This window comes from Triticum dicoccoides, chromosome 2A (assembly GCF_002162155.2).
Source record: "Triticum dicoccoides isolate Atlit2015 ecotype Zavitan chromosome 2A, WEW_v2.0, whole genome shotgun sequence".
NCBI classification, from domain to species: domain Eukaryota; kingdom Viridiplantae; phylum Streptophyta; class Magnoliopsida; order Poales; family Poaceae; genus Triticum; species Triticum dicoccoides.
Window position 1 is genome coordinate 647,274,056 of NC_041382.1, and position 11,289 is coordinate 647,285,344.

The following is an 11,289-nucleotide window of genomic DNA, read 5'->3' on the forward strand; positions in this document are numbered from 1 at the left end:
CGGGGCCACGGAGTGAGGGGCTACGTGACCAGTTAGGCTCCTGAGTCGCGATGCCCAGGAGTCCCCCTTGACGTGCGAACAGCAAGTAAGGAGGCGTGATGCGGGTGGATCTATCGTTCTACATCTGCAGGGCCCGGCCACGCGCGTGCCTCACCCAGCGATGGTCCCGACCGGAAACCAGGACGGGGCCACGGAGTGAGGGGCTACGTGACCAGTTAGGCTCCTGAGTCGCGATGCTCAGGAGTCCCCCTTGACGCTCAAACGGCCTTCATACCTTGGCTCCGCTCGGGGAGAGACGCGTGACGAACCAGGCCCGGGGGGACCTGGCTGAGCAGCGTGCGTCTGGGTGTGACCCAGGCGCAGCCCCCGTGCCCAGCCCCCTCGCCCGGCACTCTCGAGGGGAGGCGTTACGATGAGGCTAGACACTGAGCTCTGGGCTCCCTGAGGTTGGTGCGGCCCGGGGGCCACCCTCAGTTGTTTATCACCAGCGCGGAGCATAGCGCTACCGTATGTGTACGGGCATAGCCGCTCCTCGGTAGTGTCTTCAGCCAGCACGGAGCATGGTGCTTCCACTGGTACGTGGGAGGGGGCCCCCTCTGGGAGGAGCCCCCGGGGCATGTATAGCCCCACCCTGACACGTGGCAGGCACGGTAGGGCCTGGCGAGGTGTATTTGGGCACCCGTGAGCCAGTGTGGGACTCACGGGGCCCTACCTCTAGGCAGGTTGCGCCTGGCACTGGGCCTTATCTTGTGATGTGTCCCTGCAAATTTGGTTAGATGTCGGCACTCTACGTCCTCGGGTCCCGGCCCTCGAGCTGGTCTCAGCCGTCGCTGGTATGCCAGGTCGCGATGCCATGGACAAGGCCAGAGGGTGAGGGTTGGAGAGCCAGTAAGAGCCCTGAGTCGCGATGCTCAGGTACCCCCCCTTTAATGTGCAAGTGGTCGGCATGGAAAAGAAGAGGTGCCGTGGACCGACATCAAATAATCAAGCATGCTGGGTCTAACGCATAATCGAAAATAAACGCAAATGGGATACATGCCGCTGGGCCTGGCCGAGCGGCTTGGGGATCATGCAGCCCGAGGAGCGCCCCCGACAAGGTAAGCTAACAACATGGAATAAAAAGGGATACACACCGCAGGGACGGACCCACGCGGCTAGGAATAATGCAGCCCTGGGGGGCGCTCCCAGCTAGAAATAAAACTCGAAAGACGTCACCTGATGATGTTGAGGATGAAGGAGCGTTGATTTAGCAGGCTCGGTGGGCTGCGGGAGCCGATCCTCACGAGCCACCAGGCCCAGGGGCCTCGGGAGGCTCCAAAGGCGCTGGCGGCTCCTCACGGGCCATCTCCATCCCTGCCAGGGCTGTGGAACGCCTGGCCTCTCGTGCCTCCGTGATGCCCCTCGTGAGGTGCTGGTACGTGTCAGCCGCGTTCGGCAAGCCATAAGGCATGCGAACGTAGCTGTGGGGTGGGCCTCCGTAGCACCCCACTCGCGAGGGCCAGAGGCGCTCCAGAGAGGCGACTCGGTTGAGCCCTGGTATGTCGATGGAGACGCGCAGCCCACCATCCTCGCCTGGATGGGGAGCCACTGCTGGTAGGCGGCGGCCGCCTTTCATGGCTCTTGACTCCTGTAGCTCCTGAATGGCCTTGCTGACGAACTCCTGTGGGCCTGGGTCTCCTTGCCTTGCTCCTTCTTGAGGGAAACACGCTTCGAAACACGCCTCCATGTGGTGCCCAAGCGCCTTCCTCGTAACCCTGGCTAGGTCGGTGGCCCTCCAGGGGAGAGCCCCCGAGCCCTGCCTGAGGAGGGCGCCGGGCGCGCTTTCCTATGCGATGGAAGGAGGTTCCCCCTGGGCAGGCGCGGGCCCGGAGGGGCCTGCCTCCTGAGGGGTCGGGCCGGACGATGTCTTCTTCTTCTTAGGGGCGGTCTCGGGAGCCCTCCTGCTTCCACGATCCGGGTCTTCCAGCGACGCGGCCTGAAAGGCTCGTTCAAGGGAACACACCGCGTCCTTCTCTTCATGTGGCACCGTAATGACTACGCCTCTTCCTGGCATCTTGAGGACGTTGTAGCCGTGGTGGGTTACGGCCATGAACTTGGCCAGCGTTGGGTACCCAAGGATGGCGTTGTACGGCAGGCGAATGTGAGCAGCGTCGAAGTCGATGAGCTTGGTGCGGTAGTTGTCGCGTGCCCCGAAGGTGACAGGGAGGCGGACCTGCCCAATCGGGACCGTGGAGCCGTCGGTGATACCGGAGAAAGGCTTGGTTGGCTGAAGCTGGCTGTAGGGCACTTGGAGGTTGTTGAATGTTTCCACAGACAGGACGTTGAGACCTGCCCCGCCATCGATGAGGGTCTTGGTGACCACCATGTTGCTAATGATTGGGGAACAAAGCATCGGGAGGACTCTGGCTGTAGCCGCACACTTGAGCTGATCTGCTGAGCTGAACGTGATGGCGCACGCCGACCACCTAAGAGGGCGCGTGGCTTCGAGCCTGGGAAGGACTGCGTTCACTTCGCAGGCGAACTGCTTGAAGATGCGCTGAGAGGCTGGGGCTTGTGCCCCGCTCAGGATGCAGGCGATCGCACGCGGCTCCTGGAAGCCCCCAGCCCCCTCGTCCTGGTGGCGGTCCTCGTTTCTCCTTGGCTGCGGCGGCAGTGGTGGGAGGCCTGCATTGCCTTGCGGGCGATCCTTGTGAGGCTGATCCCTCCAGTCTCCTTCATGAGGCTGATCTCTCCAGCCTCCCTCACGAGGCGGGTCTTGCCAGTGATCCTCGCGAGGTTGATCGCGCCACCCTTGGCGCGGGCCACGGTCTTCCCAGCGTCCTGCGTTCCTTCCTCCTCCTCGGTCGTAGCCCCGGTCAATGCGGTCCGAGCGACGGCCGATCCTTCCTTCTCGCACGGCTCGGAGCTCTTGACATTTGTTGGTGTTGTGGGTGTGGAGGTCGTGGTACACACAGTACCGGCTACCCTTGGAAGGTTCGGGCTGATCTCTGCCCTGCTTGGCGTCTGGTTCTGCCGCGAGCATGGCAGCCCCCTTGCGCTTCACATCCTTGGCCTTGGGCTTCTTCTCTTCTGGGTCTATGGCAGGCAGCTCGAGGAGGGAGAGACGCCCTTCCTCGGCCCTGGCGCACTTGGTTGCCAGGTTGAACAGCTCCAGGGAAGTGCACAGGTCTTCATGCATCGCCAGCTCCTCCTTCATCTTGACGTCGCGCACGCCGTCGGAGAAGGCCGAGATGATGGCCTCCGGAGTCACCTTGGGAATCTTGAGGCGCGCGCTATTGAAGCGCTGGATGTACTTCTGCAGGGTCTCCCCGGGCTGTTGCTTGATGCGGCGCATGTCGCTCACGGTGGGTGGCCGGTCGCGAGTGCCTTGTAAGTTGGCGATGAAGCGGGTGCGCATCTCGTCCCAGGAGGAGATCATGCCTAGGGCCAGGTTCAGGAGCCAGGTGCGGGCCCCGTCCTTGAGTTCCATGGGGAACTAGTTCGCCATCACCTTCTCGTCTCCGTTGGCAGCTTCGATGCCCAGCTCGTAGAGCTGGAGGAACTCCGCGGGGTCAGCCGTGCCGTCGTAGCGAGGAGGCAGGTCTGGCTTGAACTTGCCGGGCCACGCGACGTTGCGTAGCTCGGCGGTGAAGGCGCGGCAGCCTGCTGTGGCCACGGGAGGCCTTGGATGACGGGGAACTTGGTCTTGCATGTCCCCACGTGCTGTAGCTGGGAGCAGTGCGGGGTCTTGACGTGCGGGAGCAGGAGCATGGTCGCGACGTGCTGGAGCAGGGAGCGCCCGGGCAGCTTCTTGCGGGCGAGGGACTTCTTGAGAGCTCTGCTCTTGCTGCGCTGGCGCCTGATGGAGCGGGTTCTGCCCAGGGGCCATGCGCCTTGGAGCCATGGCGCCTTCCTGAGGAGGAGGCGGCCGGGGCGCCGCCGGAGCTTCACTGCCCGCGCGGGGCGGGGTGCGGTGCAGCGGAGCGGACGGTGCAGGAGAGCCCCCTGCGGTGCGGACAAGCTCGGCGATGCGGTCGAGCCATTCTTCACAGACGTCGTCGACGGGACGGTAGCGAAGGAGCTCATTCGCCGCGATGAGTGCAGCCCGAGCCTCCATGGGCGCGCGGAGCGCGTGGGATGAAGAAACAGCTGGGGTGAGCGAGGGAGTCACGATGCAGCCGTCTTGCCGCACGGACGGGTGCTGGGACGATGCTTGATGCTCGTCCCCCGCAGGGCCGGTGGCGGCGTTGATGGCAGGTGATGGGGAACGGCGAGGTCACCCGCCGACGGGGGCCGTCTGGGCGACGCGGGAAGCGAGCGCGGCCCGGTGCTCGGCGCGGGCCCGACGAGCGTCAGACATGGGCGTGATGGTCGGAGGAGAACGGGGTGGTGGAAGACGAATCCCGGCGCACCCCTACCTGGCGTGCCAAATGTCAGATTTCGAGTTCCAGCAGACCCTTGAGGTTCGAACACTGGGGTGCGCGCGGAGATTTCGCCTCCTACCTACCTGCCCCCCCCCCCGCCTTGCTAGGATCTGAACTATGGAAGGAACAACACAAGAGACACAGGGTTTATACTGGTTCGGGCCACCGTTGAGGTGTAATACCCTACTCCAGTTTGTGGTGTGGTGGATTGCCTCTTGGGCTGATGATGATGAACAATACAAGGAAGAACAGCCTCGCGAGGGTCTGTTCTTGGCTGGGGCGATGAACTGCTAGGAGGAGCTCAGTTACCTTTCTCTCTCTCTCTCTACCTGATCTTCTCTCTGCCTGCCTGTTTGCTTCTCCCCCCTTGCTCTGTGGGTGGCTGGTCCTATTTATAGAGGCCCTGGTCCTCTTCCCAAATATCAAGCGGGAAGGGAGCCAACAATGGCGGGCTAATTTTAAGGGGGACAGCTAGTATCAACTATCCTGACAAAAGTAGTCTTCGCCTGCGCAAAGCTCTGGTGATGACGCCGTCTTGGGCTCCACGGTGACCTCCGTCTCGTAGTCCTCCTGGTCTTGGTCTCGTTGCACCGAAATGGCAACCTTTGCCCGATGCCTCGGTACTCCGCGGCTGCGCTTGCCCCCTTTGCACCAAAGAGGAAGGGAGGACGCTTCGTGAGCTGGCACCCGCCTGGCGCCCTTGGTCGTCATGGCTTGCGTCATGGGCACCTCGTGAGGTACCCCGCCTTGATCTCTCCGCCTCCTTGTGAGCCAGCCTGACGAGGCCGTGCCTGAGGAAGCTCCGCGTCGTCCGCCCCGCGAGGCTTGGCCCCTCCCGAGGGTCTTGGGTTTGTGTTGGTGAAGATGGGCCGCGCTGGGCCCCCCTTTGAGCCACGCCGCAGGCCGCAGGCAGACAAGTCTGGGGACCCCCGTTCCCAGAACACCGACAAAGACAAAAAAGGAGAAAGTCTCACATCAATGAGGCTAATCAATGGGCCATGCAACGGATGCACTAGAGCTATAAATGTATGAAAGCTCAACAAAAGAAACTAGTGGGTGTGCATCCAATTTGGTTGCTCACGAAGGCCTAGGGCACTTGAGGAGGCCCATTGTTGGAATATACAAGCCAAGTTCTATAATGAAAAATTCACACTAGTATATGAAGGTGATAACATGAGAGACTCTCTACTATGAAGATCATGGTGCTACTTTGAAGCACAAGTGTGGCAAAGGATAGTAACATTGTCCCTTCTCTCTTTTTCTCTCATTTCTTTCTTCTCTATTATTTATTTATTTATTTATTCCTCACATGGTACAATGCTCTAGAAAATGATGATCATCACACTTCTACTTATTTACAACTCAATGATTACAACTTGATACTAGAACAAAGATGACTTTATATGAATGCCTCCGGCGGTATACCGGGATATGCAATGGACCAAGAGTGAAATCTATGAAAGAATTATGAATGGTGTCTTTGCCACAAATACTATGTCAACTACATGACCATGCTAAGCAATATGACAATGATGAATGTGTCATGATGAACGGAATGATGGAAAGTTGCATGGCAATATATCTCGGAATGGCTATGGAAATGCCATAATAGGTAGGTATGGTGGCTATTTTGAGGAAGATATAAGGAGGTTTATGTGTGAAAGAGCGTATCATATCACGGGGTTTGGATGCACGGGCGAAGTTTGCGCCAACTCTCAATGTGAGAAAGGGCAATGCACGGTACCGAAGAGGCTAGCAAGGATGGAAGGGTGAGAGTGCGTATAATCCATGGACTCAACATTAGTCATAAAGAACTCACATGCTTATTGCAAAAATCTACATGTCATCAAAAACCTCGGTACTACGCGCATGCTCCTAGGGGGATAGATTGGTAGGAAAAGACCATCTCTCGTCCCTGACCGCCACTCATAAGGAAGACAATCAAATAACACCTCATGTTTCAAATTTGTTGCATAACGTTTACCATACGTGCATGCTACGGGACTTGCAAACCTCAACAAAAGTATTTCTCAGTTTCACAACTACTCAACTAGCACGACTTTGATATTATTACCTCCATGTCTCAAAACAACCATCAAGCATCAAACTTCTCTTAGTATTCAACACACTCATAAGAAAGTTTTATTATTAATCTTGCATACCAAGCATATTAGGATTTTAAGAAAATTACCATGCTATTAAGACTCTCAAAATAATCTAAGTGAAGCATGAGAGATCAATAGTTTCTATAAAACACATCCACCACCGTGCTCTAAAAGATATAAGTGAAGCACTAGAGCAAAATTATATAACTCAAAAGATATAAGCGAAGCACATAGAGTATTCTAACAAATTCCAAATTAAGTATGGCTCTCTCAAAAGGTGTGTACAGCAAGGATGATTGTGGTAGACTAACAATCAAAGACTCAAATCATAAAAGACGCTCCAAGCAAAACACATATCATGTGGCGAATAAAAATATAGCTCCAAGTAAAGTTACCGATAGAAGTAGACGAAAGAGGGGATGCCTTCCGGGGCATCCCCAAGCTTTGGCTTTTAGGTGTCCTTAGATTATCTTGGGGGTGCCATGGGCATCCCCAATCTTAGGCTCTTGCCACTCCTTGTTCCATAATCCATCAAATCTTTACCCAAAACTTGAAAACTTCACAACACAAAACTTAAAGCAGAAAACTCGTGAGCTCCGTTAGCGAAAGAAAACAAAAGACCACTTCAAGGTACTGTAATGAACTATTTATTTATTTATATGGGTGTTATAAATACTGTATTACAACTTATCTATGGTTCATAAACTATTTTACTAGCCATAGATTCATCAAAATAAACAAACAACACATGCAAAACAGAATCTGTCAAAAACAGAACAGTGTGTAGTAATCTGTAGCTAGCGCAAGATATGGAACCCCAAAAATTCTAAAATAAATTGATGGACGTGAGGAATTTATCTATTAATCATCTTCAAAAAGAATTAACTAAATATCACTTTCCAAATAAAAACGACAGCAGTTCTCGTGAGCGCTAAAGTTTCTGTTTTTTACAGCAAGTTCAACAAGACTTTCCCCAAGTCTTTCCAACGGTTCTACTTGGCACAAACACTAATTAAACACAAAAACACAACCAAAACAGAGGCTAAATAATTTATTTATTACTAAGCAGGAGCAAAAAGCAAGGAATAAAAATAAAATTGGGCTGCCTCCCAACAAGCGTTATCATTTAACGCCCCTAGCTAGGCATAACAAGCAAGAATAGATCTTGGTATTGCCATCTTTGGTTTTCAACTTTTTAGTGGAATCAAGCTCAAATCCGGGAGGTTCTTTACGTTTCCCTTCATATTCTGAAATTTTTAGATCTAATGAATCCAACCGCTTATTGCAAAGGGTAATCAACATATTCATGTGGTGAATATTTCCACTAATGTTCTTAAGAGGTTCAAGAGATTTCTACAAGATTTTAGTAATTTCACAATTTTTTTCAAAAACTTGTGTCTCTTCCTGAGTAGGATGAGGCCTCTTTTGTTGAGGTAGTGTTCCCACTATACCTTCTATAATTTTAAGTGCAATATGGGGATCGATTTCAATAAAATTGCCTTTGGCAATGCAATCCAAGAGTTGTCTATGAGACATATTTAATCCAACATAAAAATTGCGAAGCAAAATTCTCAGGTTTATTTCAGAGGTACAATTACGATGAGACTCCATTATTCCCAACCAAGCATCTTTTAAGTTTTCTCCTAGTCTTTGTTTAAAGTGAAAGATCTTGAACTCAGGGGTCAACGGAGAAGATAAGGGACTAGCCATAACGACAAGCAAACAAAGAGACAAGAGGGCAAAAAGAGGCAAATAGAGAAAGAGAGGGAGGATAGAGAGAGAGAGAGGGCGAATAAAACAGAATGGGTGAATTGGGGGAGAGGAAAACGAGAGGCAAATGGCAAATAATGTAATGCGGGAGATAAGGGTATGTGATGGGTACTTGGTATGTTGACTTTTGAGAAGACCTCCCCGGCAACGGCGCCAGAAATCCTTCTTGCTACCTCTTTTAGCACCGCGTTGGTTTTCCCCGAAGAGGAAAGGATGATGCAACAAAGTAGCGTAAGTATTTCCCTCAGGTTTTGAGAACCAAGGTATCAATCCAGTAGGAGGCTACGCGCGTGTCCCTCGTACCTGCACAAAACAAATAAATCCTTGCAACCAACGCAAATAGGGTTTGTCAATCCCTATAGGGCTACTTACGAGAGTGAGATCTGATAGATATGATAAGATAATATTTTTGGTGTTTTTATCATAAAGATGCAAAGTAAAATAAAAGCAAAGTAAATAACTAAGTAGTAGGAGATTGATATGATAAAGATAGACCCGGGGGGCATAGATTTCACTAGTGGCTTCTCTCGAGAGCGTAAGTATTCTACGGTGGGTGAACAAATTACTGATGAGCAATTGACAAAATTGAGCATAGTTATGAGAATATCTAGGTATGATCATGTATATAGGCATCACATCCAAGACAAGTAGACCGACTCCTGCCTGCATCTACTACTATTACTCCACTCATCGACCGCTATCCAGCATGCATCTAAAGTATTAAGTTAAAAACAGAGTAACGCCTTAAGCAAGATGACATGATGTAGAGGGATAGACTCATGCAATATGAAGAAAACCCCATCTTGTTATCCTCGATGGCAACAAAACAATACGTGCCTTGCTGCCCTTACTGTCACCGGGAAAGGACACTGCAAGATTGAACCCAAAGCTAAGCACTTCTCCCATTGCAAGAAAGATCAATCTAGTACGCCAAACCAAACTGATAATTCGAAGAGACTTGCAAATATAACCAATCATACGTAAAAGAATTCAGAGAATAATCAAATATTATTCATAGATAGACTTGATCATAAACCCACAATTCATCGGTCTCAACAAACACACCGCAAAAAGAAGATTACATCGAATAGATCTCCACAAGAGAGGGGGAGAACATCGTATTGAGATCCAAAAAGAGAGAAGAAGCCATCTAGCTACTAGATATGGACCCGTAGGTCTGAAGTAAACTACTCACACTTCATGGGAGAGGCTATGGTGTTGATGTAGAAGCCCTCCGTGATCAAAGCCCCCTCTGGCAGAGCTCCGGAACATGCCCCAAGATGGGGTCTCATGGATACAGAAAGTTACAGCGGTGGAATTAGGGTTTTGGCTCCTATTCTGATCGTTTCGGGGTACGTGGATATATATAGGAGGAAGACGTACGTCGGTGGAGCAACAGGGGCCCCACGAGGGTGGAGGGCGCGCCTGGGAGGGGGGTAGGCGCGCCCCTACCTCGTGGGCTCCTGTTAGCTGGCTTGACGTAGGGTCCAAGTCTCCTGAGTTGTATTCGGTGAGAAAATCACGTTCCCGAAGGTTTCATTCCGTTTGGACTCCGTTTGATATTCCTTTTCTTCGAAACCCTAAAACAGGCAAAAAACAGCAATTCTGGGCTGGGCAAAAGTGGGTAATAAAGCCCAATCATGTCCAAAAAAGTAGATAATATAGCATGGAGCAATCAAAAATTATATATACATTGGAGACGTATCAATAAGTTCAACAATGAAGTGGCATGGACTAGAGGATGTGGAACCCCTTCAAGATGCTAAGGACAAAGGATTGGCTCAAGCTCCAAGCTCAAGACTCTACATTTTCTATTTTAGTTATCCAAGATCACATTGAGTCTATAGGAAAAGCCAATACTATCAAGGAGGGATGAGCTGTTGCTTAATGAGGCTCTTGCTCAAAATGCTTAGTGATATACTCCAAAGCCCTCAACTACTTTCTCACATCCACATATGACCTAAACCAAAAATCAAACTCAGCCCCACCGATTCTTTCTATCCGGCGCCACTAAGTTCAGATGTCATAGCCACTACCACAAACCCTAGGCTAATCAGTCTCACCGATAGGGATCTCGGTCTCACCAAGATGGGATTGCAATCTCTCTGTATGGATCTATTACCAAAATTGGTCTCACTGAGTTTGCGTAATCGGTCCTATCGAGATTGCAATGTACACTCTCTGTTTCCTTTTCGTAACATTTTGGTCTCACCGAAATTTGCGAATTGGTCCCACCGAGCTTACCTGACCAACAACTCTTTGGTTAGCTTATTACCAAAATCGGCCTCACCGAGTTTGTGTAATCGGTCTCACCGAGATTACGTTATGCCCTAACCCTAACCATATCAGTCTTACCAAGTTGCATGTCGGTCCCATCGAAAATCCTAACGGTCACTAGATTTGCTGAATCGGTCCGACCGAGTTTATCAATTCGGTCCCACCGAGATTGGCAAGTTGTGTGTAACAGTTAGATTTTGTGTGGAGGCCATATATACCCCTCCACCTCCTCTTCATTCAAAAAGAGAGCCATCAGAACGAACCTACACTTCCAACTTGCCTTTTCTGAGAGAGAACCACCTACACTTGTGTTGAGTCCAAGATATTCCATTTTTACCATATGAATCTTGATCTCTAGCCTTCCCCAAGTTGCTTTCCAATCAAATCTTCTTTCCACCAAATACATATCCTGTGAGAGAGAGTTGAGTGTTGGGGAGACTATCATTTGAAGCACAAAAGCAAGGAGTTCATCATCAACACACCATTTGTTACTTCTTGGAGAGTGGTGTCTCCTAGATTGGCTAGGTGTCACTTGGGAGCCTCCAACAAGATTGTGGAGTTGAACCAAGGAGTTTGTAAGGGCAAGGAGATCGCCTACTTCGTGAAGATCTACCGCTAGTGAGGCAAGTCCTTTGTGGGCGACGACCATGATTGTCGGGGGGATGAACCCCAGACAGGCAACAGAACCCGGATCTTCTTCAAAAACAACGGGGTTGGCACTGCCCCTCAATACC